Source organism: Notamacropus eugenii, chromosome 1 (genome assembly GCF_028372415.1).
Source record: "Notamacropus eugenii isolate mMacEug1 chromosome 1, mMacEug1.pri_v2, whole genome shotgun sequence".
NCBI classification, from domain to species: domain Eukaryota; kingdom Metazoa; phylum Chordata; class Mammalia; order Diprotodontia; family Macropodidae; genus Notamacropus; species Notamacropus eugenii.
The window spans coordinates 613031000-613046505 of record NC_092872.1 but is presented as its reverse complement, the minus strand read 5'-3'; the positions used below and the strand labels follow the sequence as shown (position 1 = coordinate 613046505).

The 15506-nt window shown below is 44.3% G+C and overlaps 1 protein-coding gene across 2 annotated transcripts in view; it reads right to left on the bottom strand.

Annotated features, from left to right (window-relative positions):
- GFRA2 (GDNF family receptor alpha 2) overlaps positions 1-15506 on the bottom strand; it is a 97328-nt gene that overhangs the window by 66770 nt on the left and 15052 nt on the right. The window lies entirely within an intron of this gene.

The window sequence follows — 15506 nt, the reverse complement described above, 5'->3', positions numbered from 1 at the left end:
CATATAGGTAGAAAGAGAGCAGCTGTTCAAAACCCCTTTCTTTGAAGTACTGAGAAAGGAAGCAGAGCTACCATAAATGATCAGGGGCCATGCTTTTGTTCCCCCAGCTCCCAAGTTACCCACCAGCCGAGGATGGGGGGAGTGGAGGGGAGAGGAAGGGAAGGGAGAAGAAGGGAGAGGATGGTTGGGGAGGGGAGGGAAAGGGAGAAAGGCCTCACCAAGGAAGGGGCTACTCAGAGGGAACGGGCCATGGTCGGAGGAGCTGTCCATGAGCATCCAGCCTTCTCTCTCAAACCCCAGTGTAGCTCCTGGGCAAGGAGGCAATGGCCCAGAGCTAAGGAGAAGAAGACAGACAAAAGGAGGGCTTGGGGAGAGACAAGTGCAAATAGGAACGGTAGCTAATTTAGGCCCATGGCTGCGTTAGGTTTCCCAGGTGCTTTGTTCCCTCTCCTCTCAGCATGTTCCTGCGCTAATGCCCGGGTAATTATAACCTCAGTTGCTTCCATTTGGAGCTTGAACAGAGAAAGCATTTGCTATGGGGGAAAAAATGGAAACCCCTGGGCCAAAACTTGGTAAATTTCCTAGAAACAAACAAACAACGTAAAATAAAAAGGCAGGAAATGAAGCAGTAGAAATGGGCAATTGCCTCGTTACCGGGAAAACAGCCCCTTCCCTCTTCTTGCAGGAGAAGAAAGGGAGGGCAAGGGACCCAGGGTCCCTTCTATGCCAGCAGATTTATGCCTGGCATATAGTTGGCACTAATGTGTTTATTGACTGATTGATCTCAGAAGAGAGGCCCACTTCAGAGTTCATCAGGACAATTGCCTTCTCTCCAGTACCCTTCTCCAAGCAAGACCCTTGCTATTAAAACAAGTGGCATTCCTCCTAGGTTTCAGAGCTGGAGATCAGATAGCTTGAAGTCTGTCTGGCTCAGCCTTCTCCTTGAACAGATGAGGAAACAGAACCAGAAATTGACTCGTAACAGCCGAGAGTCAATCCCAAATTCACAGGATTATTGATCCGAAATTGTAAGGGGCCTTATCCAACAAGGATCTAGCAGGCTCAGAGTCTCACATCTGATCACAGTCATTTAGGGGAAGAGTCAAGACTCGAACTCAGATCTCTACATACAATACTCTTTCCACTACACTGTAAAATAGTGTAAGGAGAAGTGTCCTCACCCCGCCTCACACACCAGGAGAAAGGCCCAGATGAGCTTTTCTGCCAGCGAAGAAAGAGACAGGGATGCATTCCCCAAGGAGAATCTCTGGCCCCCTCAAATTCCTTTCAACAAAGTGAAAATGTGAACCAAGACCTCTCTGCTGCCACACATTCTCCTTCCTAAACTCTCCCTACCTTTCATTCTACCAGCTAAACAATGGAGTTGATAGAGTGCTGAGCCTGAGTTTAAATCTAACTTCAAAAGCTTCCTAGCTATGTGACCTTAGGCAATTCACTTAATCTCTGCCTCAGTTTCCTCAACTGTAATAATAATAATAATAGCACCTACCTCTCAGGGCTGTTATGAGGAACAAATGAGATAATCTTTGTAAAGTGCTTAGTAAGATGCCCAGCACAGAGAAGATGCTGAATAAATGTGATTCCCTTCCCTTTCCTCTCATTAGAATTTCATTCCTTTGGGCCTTGAAGTCTTTTCCATCTTCAAGGATTCTCTTTCAAAAAGGAAATAGTGCCTGGAGGAGTCCCACTATAATATCAACTAACACTTTAATAACTAGTTGATCCCTGAACAAAGATTAGTTAACAACCATCTGAAAGCAAGAAGGGGACAAAGGATTGGGGGTAGAGGGGCAGCATCAGGAGGAAGGAAAGGGTCCTCAGTAAAATAACAAAAAGAAAGGTCGGAGGGCATCAGAAATAAACATCACCAACTTCCCAACTGACTATGTCCCCCAAGAGCACGCGTGTCACCAGTTGCCAGCCTCTTTACCAAAATCAGAAAGGTCTGGCTAGAGCCAACTCATACAAGTCGAGGAAAGCCGATTGTTAAATTTTCAGTGTGAGCATTTTCACTTCAGAAATTGGCAAGAGTTACAGATTAAGGCTTCCTTTCTTCTTCTGTTGATTGTAAAGACTCAAGAAAGCAACAGAAAAAAATTTTAATTATACAGATTCAACCTAAAAATGTGTCACGTTTATATTTTTTGAGAACCAGGAGTTAAACATTTACCCTTTTGTCTGAAGTCTCCCTCTAGTTAAGGGAAGCTGTAAGGGAGTAAGTGTGCTGAGTTACTGGAGGGCCAAGCAGAACAAACTAAGATCACACAAGACGTAAGGGAGAATTCTAGACTTAATTGTCCCAGGTCAAGAGAAACCAGAAACACAAGGTCATTCCCATGATCCTTCCCAAGCAAAACCTCCCCGGCTTGCCATAAAGGCTGGTGAGGAGGGAGGGAAGGGGTTAGCCTCAAGCATAGGTGGCAGATGAATAGATGGCAAGCGGCTGCCTGGGTGAAAGTCTATGCTTTAACGACATTTGGCACTTTCCAAAACATTAACAAACTGATCCTCCCAGCCTCTGGGGAGACAGTTCTGATTCATTATCCTCACTCACCCCATGTCACTGATGAGAGGCAGGTGTAGAGAATAAGGAGGAACCAAGGCCTAGAGAGTAGCAGGGCCTCTTAAAACCGTAATACTTTGTCTCAGGCCTTCTTACCTTCTTCCCTCTTCCCCCCCTTCCTCCACCTTCCAAACACACACTCATCTTTTTTTCTTTTCTGGCATTGTTACTGGAAATAATGCTTTAATTTTTTCTGGGGTTCCACAACTCACGTATTAGACACACAGAATATTCATTCCCATTTCACCCCAAACAAACTGCCCAACCCCATTAAGCACCTTTTTTCAGTCAACAAACATTTATTAAACACCTATATGCCAGGTACCATGCTAAGTATCGGTTATACAAAACAAGACAAAAACATGGTTCCTGCCTTCAAGGAATTCAGAGAGAGACAACATGAGAATAACTGTGTACATACAAGATATATCCAGTATAAAAGGGAGATATTAGCAAGAAGGAATTAGAAATAAGTGGGATCTCGGATGGCCTTCTTTAGAAGGCAGGATTTGAGTCTTAAAGGAAGCCAGGATGAAAAGGGAGAAGCATGGGTGAAAGCTTGTACAAATACCCAGAGACTGGAGATGGAAAGTAGGAAATAATAAGGTCAGTGGGGCTGGATTATAGAATTTAAGAAGAGCAAATTCTAAGGATATGGGAGAGATAGAAAGGGGCCAGATTGTGAAGGGCTTTAAATGCTAAGCAGAGGATTTTATATGTGATCCTAGAAGTAATAGGGAGCCACTAGAGTTTGTTCAGTTGAGAGGAGAGAGAGGCTATGTGGTCAGAAGTGTACTCAAAAAAGATCATTTTAATGAGCAGGTGGACTTCAGAGAAACCTGGAAAGACTTACATGAACTGATGCTGAGTGAAGTAACAGCAACTTTGTGCAGTGACCAACTTTGATGGACTTAGGTCTTCTCAGTAATACAATGACCAAAGACAATTCCAAAAGACTCATGGAAAATGCTGTCTGCATCCAGAGAAAGAACTATGGAGTCTGAATGCAAACTGAAGAATACCATTTTCTCTCTCTCTTTTTTTGTTTTCTCTTTCTCATGATTTTTCTCTTTTGTTCTGATTCTTCTTTCACAAAATGAGTAATGTGGAAATATGTTTAATATGATTGTACATGTATAGCTTAGATCGCATGCCGTCTTGGGGACAAGGGAGAAGGAAAAATTTAGAACTCAATATCTTATACAAGTGAATGTTGAAAACTAAAATTAAATAAATTTTTTAAAAATAAAAAAATTAAGTTAGAGGCAAAAAAAAGTTCATTGTGATAGCTGAGTGGAGAATTGATTGGAGTGGGATGAGACAGAAAAACCAATTAGAAGAGTGTTATAATAAGTCAGGATCCCAGAGCCCTAAAACAATTGGTCTCCTATCATGGACACACCTACCTAAGGACAAACACAGGGACCCCTGACCACCTATGGGTCACTGGGAAAAACTTCTAAAAGGGAAAAAAAGAAGGTGCTGGGACTCTCAGGGGTTGGAGTTAGGGCTTAGCAATTTCCTCTGGATTCTCCCATCCATGAGAACCTCAGTCAGTCAGATGTGCAAAAAAGCAGAGACTCACAATTGATCCCTGCCCTTTCCTGAGTTTCTCATATCCATCCTTCCTCTCCATCCCTCGGATTCCCCAGTACTTCCCTGGGCACCAGACTAGGTTCCAAAAGGCATACATATATCCCCAAAGGGTACTTCCTGACTTTCTTGTGGCTGTTACTGGTGGTAGGACAAGGATAAGGTCTGGTTGTGTGGCTTCTCCATGTGGTACAGTGGAAGGGGGCAGCGCCTGGATTTGGTATGAGGATGTATGTACATTAAAATCCTGGCTTGTATAACCAAGGACAAGTCTCCTACCATGGGCTACCCCTACCTAAGAACAGAGGGAACCCTCTAACCTCCTATGGGTCACTGGGAAGAGCTTCTGATGGGGGGGGGGGGGAAAGAGCTTTCTTTATTCTTCTATCTAAATGTAAGATCCTTATAGTAAAATTTGTCTTTGACTCTCCCCCTCATGCAGCCTCCTCTTATTCCCTTCAGGATACTAACCCTAAGTCAATCTGCAGTGGTTTAAGATATTCTACCCTGTGGTTTCTTCAGCAGGTTCTTGAAAACCAAAAGGCTTTCAAAACCCAAAGGACGCTATTTCTAATAGTGAAAATTCAGACAGTGTGGGGAGGAAGAGAGGGTGCACAGGAGGACCTGCCCTGACATTACCGCAATCCAACTGGCCTCTTCCTAAGACCAGCCCTGACTAATCACCCTTAAATGACAGAACACCATCTCTTCAGTATCCCCAGGCAAAAACAGACAACTGTAGGTCACCTAGTCCGTAGGCTGTGGGAAACAATATGCTAATCACACCCTCAAAAATAGGATTCTATCCTGATTAGAAACCTCCAGAGACCCCAACACATACAAACATACATGTACGTACAGACACACAGGCTTACAAATAAAACCATCTGACATTCTTTGCTATGTAGGATGGCTCTGTGGGAGGGGGGAAAGAGAAGAGACATTGGGAGAAATTCAGACATTATAAAAACCAAAGATATAACAAATAAAATTATTTTAAAAAACCAACATATCCATCTCCCCCACATCTTTTCCATGTGCAGCACCTGAAAAAATGAAGGGCTGGGGATGGGGGCACATATTCGACGACCTCTAAGCTCCACCATTCTATGCTTCTGTGATCTCCCGAGCCCCACCAACAGGAGCATGTGCTGTGGGTAGCCAGTAGTGAGCAAGGATGGCAGAACAAAGAGGATGATAGTAAACATCCTCCAGACTGGGATAGAAAACAGCCACCTCGGAGGATGCTTGTCTCCAGGCCCGGCCCATGCCTGCAGGAGGCGGGGCAGCCTCTACCAACCCCCACTCCAAAGAGAAAAACGAGGAGGGAGGAGGAAGCTTATGGCAATGATGCGTGCTTTAGTTTGTCCTTGGTCTCTACATCCACTCCCCTTTGTTTCCTCCTGGAATCCTACCCTACCCCCATGACCATCCTGTAGCTTGCTCCTACTCTCACCTGGTTCTCTCTCATCCCTGCTAAGGTGTTAATACATAATTAAGAGCAGGGTGCCTTCATAAGTTGGCTGAGGAACCAAATTCTTCTCTCTCTCTCTCTCTCTCTCTCTCTCTCTCTCTCTCTCTCTCTCTCTCTCTCTCTCTCTCTCTCTCTCTCTTCTCTCTTCTTATCTCTCTCTCCCTCTCTCTTTCCCCTTTCTCTCCTCTCTCTCTCTCTCTCTCTCTCTCTCTCTCTCTCTCTCTTACACACACACACACACACACACACACACACACACACAACTCCTGCTGAGAGGATGCCTAAGAGCCTGCATGCCAATAAAATAAGCTAGAAAAAGCTTCCTTACATACAAAAATGGGGATCATTGTGGGGAAATCTAGCTAGGCTTACCCTTACTTCTTCATACATACCACTAGTAATCCTTCAGGTCCAACCCAAAGCACATGGAAGAAATGACTCCATCCTACTAGCACCCCTACCAGCAAGGGAAGTAAGGCTGTGGAGAGGCATGATTTGCTTACTTCAAAGACTGGCAAGACATTAGGTTGTGGGACATTAGGGAACACCTTTCCTAAACATTCCTAAATATTCCTAAACATACCTTATTCTCCCTCCTGCCCTTCTTCTCTCCCAGTAAACCACAAACCATTGATGAATGCCCTTTTATTATAGAATCATATATCCAGAGATGGGAGGGACCTCAAAAAACGCTTAGTCCAGTTCTTTCAGTGTATACATGGGGAAACTGAGGTGGGGTAGGAAGCAGAGTAAAAATGAAATTACTTGCCTGAGGTCAAACAGGTAGTTAGCACCAAAGTCAGGATTTGAACTCAGGACCCCTAACTATAGAGTATTTTTTCCACTGTGCCATGCAGCTAGCCTCTACATACAAATTCTGTATTCCATACTTACTTCATGTGCCTTCTAATTCCCACCACATGCACATATGCGCACATGCACACACACACACACACACACACACACACATTCACACCCTCTAGATATTTATCCCTACAAGTTCACCAAATGGTATTCAAGGAACAGGCTGGGGAAAAATGTCCGACAAAAATTCCCAACTTAGTCCTTTCCTTAATTCTTATTTTTCAGAGTATGTATATAGTGCCACAGAAGGAAAGGGAAGAAGATAGTTCAGTGGTCAAACCATGTACAGAAGTCTGACTCTCAGACAAAATCTAGGTGCTTGTAAAGGTATGGTCAGACTAGACTTAGGAATTGGGAAAGGAAGCATGGTTGCTGGTCTTTGAACTAGGAAAAGACAACAGTCATTTGACGCATTGGCTGCCAACAATGCTGATCTTACATGTTGGTGGTGAAATAGATGGTTCTCCACATGACATAATTTAAGGGAATTTAAAAGTACTTCTCAATCACTTGGTACAAAATATCTTTCCTACTTGGTGCTATTCAGTCATTTTAGTCGTGTCCGACTCTTCATGACACCATTTGAGATTTTCTTGGTAAAGATACTGGAGTAGTTTGCCATTTCCTCCTCCAGTTCATTCTACAGTTAAGGAAATTGAGGCCAAAAGCATTAAGTGACTTGCCCAGCATTGCACAGCTAATAAGTATCTGAGGCTGGATTTGAACTTCAGACCCAGTGTTCTATCCACTGTGCTACCTATTTGCCCATCTCTCCCCCTAATGTGCCTGAAATTCTACTAGTTGAGATTTAATTCCCTTAACTAAAGTTGTGCCAGTTCCCTAGGGTCCTTAGTGCAAATTTTCCAAGGGTAGAAGGGAAGGGGCTCAGAGTAGAACCTTATGAGGATCATAGCTCTAGAAGGGATTTCAGAAGTCATCTAGTCCAAACCTCTCATTTTCCACATGAGGAAACTAAGGTCAGCATCATATTTAAGGGAAAGTTTTGCCATCATTCTCCCAATAAGAGGCCACTGGAACCATCTGTAAATACTCACAAGCTACCTGAAGGCAAGGGATGGGAGAGAAGAGACAGAAAAGAATCTGCAGAAGACCAGCTTCACAAGCAAGACAACTCCTAGCAGACCAACAGCTGGCTCCCTCTCCAGAGAGGCCTGAAAGTTTTTCTCAGGGGGCACACAGCAGGTCAGCAAAAGTGCAGCACCATCTGGTTTCCTCATTACCCCTAGGACTCTCAAAGCCCAACTAATGGGAAAGAAGAAAAACTAGTTCCATTCCTAGTCTCTTTGGACCCCATGCCACCCCTTATCCCCCTTCCCCAGATGATTTCCCCCTGGAGAGAGAGGTATAAGAGGTGACAGCTCTGCTAAAGCCCCATTTTTCTTGACACTCAGAGAATCTGACAGCTGTTAGAAGAGGAATGTGATTTAGAAATTTAAATAACACACTTCTGCATTCGGCTGGGGAGACAACCTGAGGATAAGCAGTTTATCTCCCCAGTCACAGTGAAAGGTGAGCAGGGAGCAGGACTAATGATTTCCTCTCTACTCCTTCTCCTCTTCCTTCTGAAGCCCCACTCCCCTCCCCTTTCATCAGAGGCACCCCAAGATTGGTCTGCCCCCACTCACAATGCTCTGGGCCACACCACCCATACTCAATGTATCTGCAAAATAGCCCAGGGCAGAAACAAGAGTAGGGCTTCTTCACTTTCAGAGGCACAGATTAGGAAAAGATCTTCGTCCAGAAAATTGAGGGTCAAACCCTACTAGCAGCACCATACACTGGGTGAGAGTTGAGCATGAAGGACTGAAGTCATGACTGCTGTCTGCAATCTCTTCCCTCTGGGATAGAGTTAGGGGTGATTGCTCCCTACCCAAAGGTTAATGCCCCGCTCTTCCTGCCAAAACCCACCATAACAAACCAATACTAAGAGCCAGAGAAGAATACTGGAGAGCCTTGCAGAGAGAAAGGAAGAAACAATAGGCAAGAGCTTGCTCAAAGAACCCTGATCCTAACTCCACCAGAGAGATCCACTCCTCCACCCCTACCACACAGGTCCCCTCTGTTCCCTAAACACACCCTGTACATCCCCACCTCTTCACTTTGGCCTTCATGTCTTTAAATACTATCCATCCTTCAAAACCCAGCTCAAATCCCTCTCCCTCCATGAAGCGTCTCCAATTCACAGGGCCTTTCACTTGTTTTCATCCCATGTATTATCTTTGACATTTGCTTGGCCCCAGACATCTAGAGATTTGTTTTTAATTATCTTTTTTGTACATTCTGCTTCCCCCGCTAGCAAGACTATGAGTTCCTAGAGGATAGGAACCTAGAGTTAGGGTTAGGTTATCAGTCTTTGTGTTTGCAGTCAAAGAAAATCATGATGTGGTGCTGGACACATAATGGATTCTCAGTTCACAAGTTGGTTTACTGATGACCCTGATTGGGCCCCTCTGAATAATAGCTAGCATTTAAATAGTGCTTTAAGGTTTACAAAGTGCTTTCCAACGATTATCCTCACAACAACCCAGTGAGGCAAGTGTATCATTACCCCAACAGATGAGGAAACATAGGCAGGCACAAAGACATTAAACAACTTGCCCAGGGTTACATAGCTGGGTAATGTCTAAGGCAGGACTCTACTCAGGCTTTTCTGACTCCAAGTCCTGAGTTCTATCCACTACACAACCTAGCTTCCTATGGGACAAGGGGTAGTCCTTTAAAGAAAGATATCTACAAAGGAACCAAAAAGGACTATTCTGAATCTCAATTGTTTCCTTCAGAATATGGTTTCTTACCACTATAGAAATAGAGGCAGCTAAGTGGCACATTGGATAGAGCAGGTCCCTGGAGTCTGGAGGACCTGAATTCAAATCTAGCCTCACTTACCTAGCTGCGTGATCCTGAGCAAGTCACTGAACTCTGTCTGCCTCAGTTTCCTCATCTGTATAATGAGCTGGAGAAGAAAATGGCAACCACTCTGGTATCTTGGTCAAGAAAACCCCAAATGAGATCCCAGAAAATCAGACATGACTGAAACAATTCAACAACATAAAACCACAAATAAGGATCCATTTGGACAACATACGTAGACTTAGAAAACTATGTATTAATATTACTTATGCTTTATTGTGCTGTTTATTTTGTTAATTATTTCCCACTTACATTTTAATTGGGTTGGGTCACATGCCCCAGGCTGCAAATCTGATACCTCTGCTCTAAGGAACGCCCTTCTAAGGGAGCTCAGCTTTGTGCAGGTCCACCACTGTGGGATTTTTTCCACCCTCAGAGATCCCTCTGAAGCCAGCTAAAGCCATCATCACTTCAGAATGGGCTCCTCACTTACAGCATGGAGTCCATATATAAGTTCTAGTTCCCTAAGGGGATCATGATTCGAGAGAAAAAACCAGGAGTTCCAGAATAAGCTTAGTCAGAAACTTGCTGGGTAAACACAGGCAAATCATCTCATTCAGGAGCTCTTGTTTTATGTCATGGTAGTCTGGTCAAAGTCTCTGAACTCCCTTCCCAGAGTGTTTTCAGATGCATCAAATAAGATTCATAGAATTACATAGGAAACAATCATATTTAAGTCAAGATGTATTTTTTTCCCTTCCTAATTCACACATGCGCTGAAATACGCTCACAGACCTATGGAACCCAAGTTAAGAACCTCCTTCTCTAGGCCCCATTGGGGTCCTCCTCTATAAAATAAAGAGGTGGGACCAGACAAGCAGCCTGCCAGCAACATTCCCAAGGGGGGTCCTGAACCAGCCTAAAACATAATTGGCAGATAGTTAACAAAATAAATAAACATGACAATAGAACATAGATAATGTTTCTATTTGGTTTTCTAAGATAATATGTAGACTGCAAGGCACCATTTCTATACGTGTTTGTTGGCATCACTGGGCTAAACTCTCCCTAAGTTCTGTTCCAGAGCTGAAAACATCCAGTGATTCCAGGACTATTAGCCAGGGCCCAGCCTGAATCCTTCAGTTCTGCCTCTGGTGGGGGAAAAGGAGGGTGATGAGGAAGAAGAGGACCTGTGACTATATTCCCTCCTTCCAGGAGAATTCACAAGCAACTCCCACTGACAAGCAAAGGCCATCTGCCTTTCTAGTCTCTCCTGTCACAAAGCCCTGTGTCCCAGTTGCTGTTTCTAAGAAGAATTCCTTTCATCCTAGCTTTGATCTCTGGCTGGGCTCCTCCAGCTCTGTGTACCTACCTCACCCCAGCCCATCCCAAGCAGAAATCCACCCTCTCCCTCCTTTCCTCCTCTCCCCCTCCCCCATCCCCCCCTTTCCCCCTCCTCCCTACCTCTGTTCTCTCTCCCTCCCTTCTCTCTCTCTCTCTCTCTCTCTCTCTCTCTCTCTCTCTCTCTCACACACACACACACACACACGCACACCCACACACATATACACACACACTAAGTCATGCACCCCTGGGGGTTCCTCCTCACCTGCCTTCTCCCTGAGAACCACAGCCCCCTGTGCTGCCTCTGCTTTAAAAAGTCTTTTCTTCTGATATACCTTCCTCTTGGTTCTTTCTTGCTTTCACACTTGGCCCACCCTCTCCTTCCCAGCTACAAGCACTCTGACTTGGGAGTAGAGACACATAGATTTGAATTCCAGCTCTGATGATTATCAGCCTTCCAACCTTAGACAAATTGCTTTAAACTCTTTATGCCTCAATTTCCTCATCTGGAAAATAGGCATAGTTATGAGAAACATGCTTTGTCAAATCGCTACCAAAAAGTAGGTTGTTATTGTTAGGCATAATTATCATTTCAGTTGTAACTTGAGAGAGTTTAGAATAATAAGTATCATGCTGGGTCACCACACATGACATTCCCCAATGATCTAGGGGATGACTTGCTTCATAAGCCTTGGAGACCAAGAACAGAGCAGCTGGCCAAGGGATCTCAGGTCCCATAACTAAATCTAAGGCCTGGTTAGTTGGGGACAAGAAGAGAAAGGAATGAAAAATGAACCACCTACCCCAACCTACCTAGGTTAGGATGGTATTCTGAGGGGGTCTGGGCACCTTGATTAGCATGTTCTAAGTGGGCACCAGCAAGTGGGGGTGGGGTGCTTGAAATAACAATAATAGCTGTGATTGATAGCAAGCTTAGCCAAATGTTTTATACACAGTATCTCATGTGTGCCTCACAGCCACCCTGAGGTAGGTAATACAGGTGTTATTATTCCCATTTTACAAATAAAGATGTGGATTTAAAAGGGGTTGAGTGACTTGTCCAAGATCACGTAGCATCTAAATGTCTGAGCTGGGATCTGAACTTAAGGTTATCCTGACTCCAGGTTTAACATTCTCTCCATTACAACACACTTCCTGACAGTATCCAAGTATCCAGCTGAAGGTCCTCAGGATCCAGGTAGAACATGATATAATGAGACGAATCAATATAAAGTTCTCAAGAAATAGGCGCTGGAAGAAAGAGAGCAATTGACCCAAACACCCAGGATGCTGCCCTTCCCCCAAATCCCTGGTATCCCAGGCTTGAAGAATAATACTGATAATGGTGTGATGTACCCCACGCACACTTATACACTCATACAGCACATTTATATAGTCTATATGAATACCAAGAGTACTCTTGAAAGGGGAAAAAAAAACAGTATGCAGGCTCAGTCTTGCGCATATCCATATATTCACACCACACATATATCCAGTGGATAAATGAACCCCTAAGAGTAGCACTAAAGGGGAAAGAAAGCCAATAAGCAGCTTTAACCTTGCATGAGATGGGACAGAGGGAGAGGAAGGCCCACCTAATCCCATTCCATCACAAAATGGCGGCACTCCTAGGTTTAGTCTAGGCCCTTTGCTTTTAGACTTGAAATAGAGACCCAGAGGAGAAGTAAATTGCCCAGGATTAGTCAGCAATTAGGGGCAAAAAGGTTCCTAATCCTCATGTCTCCCAGTTCCCAGTCCTGTGTTCCTTCCACTGCCCTGGGGTGTTAACTCCTATCTGGTGCTCTTACCTCTCCATGGCCCTATCTAGCAAATACTTTGTCCTACAGGGCATTAATACCCCAGCAGCATCAGCCCCTTTTCCTCCTTCCTACTCCTTCCTTCCCCTACTACTCTTCAGACTTAACACACAAATAAGACTACTGATTCACCATATCCTAGGGATGGCTCTAGTTAGAGGTGAGCTGGCAGAGGCAAACAGAAGGCCAAAGAGCCCCAATGCCCAATGAGGCCTGGCATCTATACCAGCCAGAGGTAACATTTCTCTAGCCCTTAAAGACTTTCAAAGAACTCTACATGCACTATCATATTTGAACCTCAAAATACCTCTGTGAAGAAAGGACTATTGGTATTATTATCCTCAGCACACAGAAAAGGAAACTGAGGCTCCAGAGAAGATGTGATTTGCCCATGATCAAACATCTAGTAAATGTTGGAGGGAAGATTTAAATTGAGATCTCTCCTAACTACAACCAGAGCAGGAGGACCTCAGCTCAGATCTGGCCTCAGACACTTACTAGCTGTGTGACCCTGGGCAAGTCACTTAACCCCAATTGCCTCCAAAACTGAATAAATGAATGAACAAATAAGTAAATGAATAATAACCGCAACTGCAGCATTATTTCCTTATATGCCCTCACTGGTGGGGAGGCCCCAGTGTTCACGCTTCGGATCACAGTTCTGGAGCTGTAACCTATCTTAGAGGCGATCCAGTCTGACATCCTGGTTTTACAGATGGGGAAATAAACAGGAGTATAACAGTAAGTGTCTAAACACCAACTCTCAAATATACACAGTTATATACACATATATACATACACACATTTTAAAGTTTCATCTACATTATCGATATTTTCCCCATCACTTTCTTAAGTCTCGACAATCCACACAATAATCAATCCTTGACATAGTGCTTGCTGACTTTTGAGATACAGTGCTCACACTGAAAATTTAACCATCAGTTCTCACAAGAGGTTAAGAGCTGGTTCCATCAGACTCCTAAAACTGAGGCACAGAGACATTAAATGGCTTTCTCAGGCTCACACAGTAAATGTCGGAGGCAAGATTTGATACCAAGTCTTCCCAACTCCCAGTTCAATACTATATCCACTATGCAAAACCGCTTGTCATTCCCTCAAAGTATTGTTCTATATGTACAGGGGAGGTGGGCAGGAAGATAAGAAAAGTGGCTAGGGAGGAAGGGGAGGGGGAAAGAAGGGGGAAATGTATGTCTGACCCAGCTGCCTGTAGGCAGCAGATAATAGGGAGCTGATACTGTGGGTTAGAGACCCAGTAATTTGCTCATTTGTCTTGTTGACATCCTCGTCTAGCAGAATGTCAAGTCCATTAAGTAAAGATTTTCTTCTAAGAGGACACTTGGGCTTAAGTTCAGAGTCACCTGATGTATGGGCTGGGATAGGGGCCCAAGGTGTTCCATAGCCAAGGAGGCACACTGATGCCCACTGGAGGGTGGACCACTGGGTGCCACCTCATTTCACCTGGAATTCCTCCAAAGGCCCCCCTAATTCTGACATCTGTGGTTCACCTCCCATCTGCCACCCACTCTTCTGGCTTCATGGTGTATTTCTTTCTCCCTTAGAGATATCCCTTGATATTCATTTTGACATGATTTCATCTACAAGCGTCATCTGGCACCTGTATTAATGTCACATTTGGCCTTCAGGGCCCAGAGAGGACAGGGCGGACAGAAAGGACACATTTGGTATAGCCAGGGTAAAAGCAGCTTGAGCATCCACAGGCATAAGAAGGAGAGACACGGCTGCCCATGACTTTCATCTCATCAAAATACCTCTTTTTTTCAGGGGAAGGGAATAGCCCAAGGGCAAGGTCTTTTTCAAATCCATTCAAAGAATGCAAGAAATCACATCTGGAAAGGACTTTAATAATTATCTAGTTCAACCACCTTATGAATGAGGAAAATAAAGTCTTTGAAGAGGAAAGGACTTGGTCAAAGTCACACCAGTGGCAGAACCAATGCTATCATCCAGGGCTCCTAATTCCCATTATAGGGCTCTTTCACCTGTACCACAATACATGTAAAGGTAGGGTGGAAGGAGAGAAGGGAGGACTCAATTTAGATGCCAATCCATTTTTATGGTCTCCAGATGTATTCCCAATAGGAGTCTAGAGAGAGAGATCCTTAATTGGCTAATTTGAACTGCAGCAACCTTCTGCTTGTGGGTCTAGAATTATTCACACACACACACACACACACACACACACACACACACACACACACACGGCACATTTGTCATCACCCTATCTACCCTTCTAGAGAATCCTTCATTCATAAAGTTTCAGTATCACACCAGGAAGATACTGCTTACAAAGCCAAAATACCCCAAGCCTTAGAAGATCACAAAGTTATCCTTAGATAGCCTAACAGCCCTGAGTACTGAATTTCACACCCAGAATGCTGCAGAGAAAGTTCTGGTCCAACACTTTTGTTCCCAAAGACCTTTTTCCCCTATGAAGAGTTCCATTGAGAGACTTTACCTGACTAAGAGAATGCCCCAACACCCTCAGATTCATCTCCCAATCAGAGTTCCTTCCACCTCCCAGCCATGGCAAGACTTTCACATCTTGCATCCCCTAGTTTTCAGAGGCAGGAAAAGAATAAGATGAAAGAACCAAGATATATCTAGTTCAGGACCAATAACAAACAACCACCAATGAAGAAGCCAGGACTAAGTACCCACCTTCTTCCTTGTTCCCTATAGCAGGCCCAAAGTAAGAAAAAGCACAAGGTCCAATGACTCCTTCTTTAAGACTACTCCTCTGAGCAGTAACAGATTTAAAAGCCAAAAGGAAAGAATGAGTTGGCAAGAAAGGCAATGGAAGTAGAGACCAAGAGCAAGATGGCAGGAGACAAAGATACCTGGAAGGTAGATGAGGTGAGATAGCCAGGTGTGATGATGTAAAGCATGTGAGGTTGGTGAGAGAGGGAAGGAAAGCCCT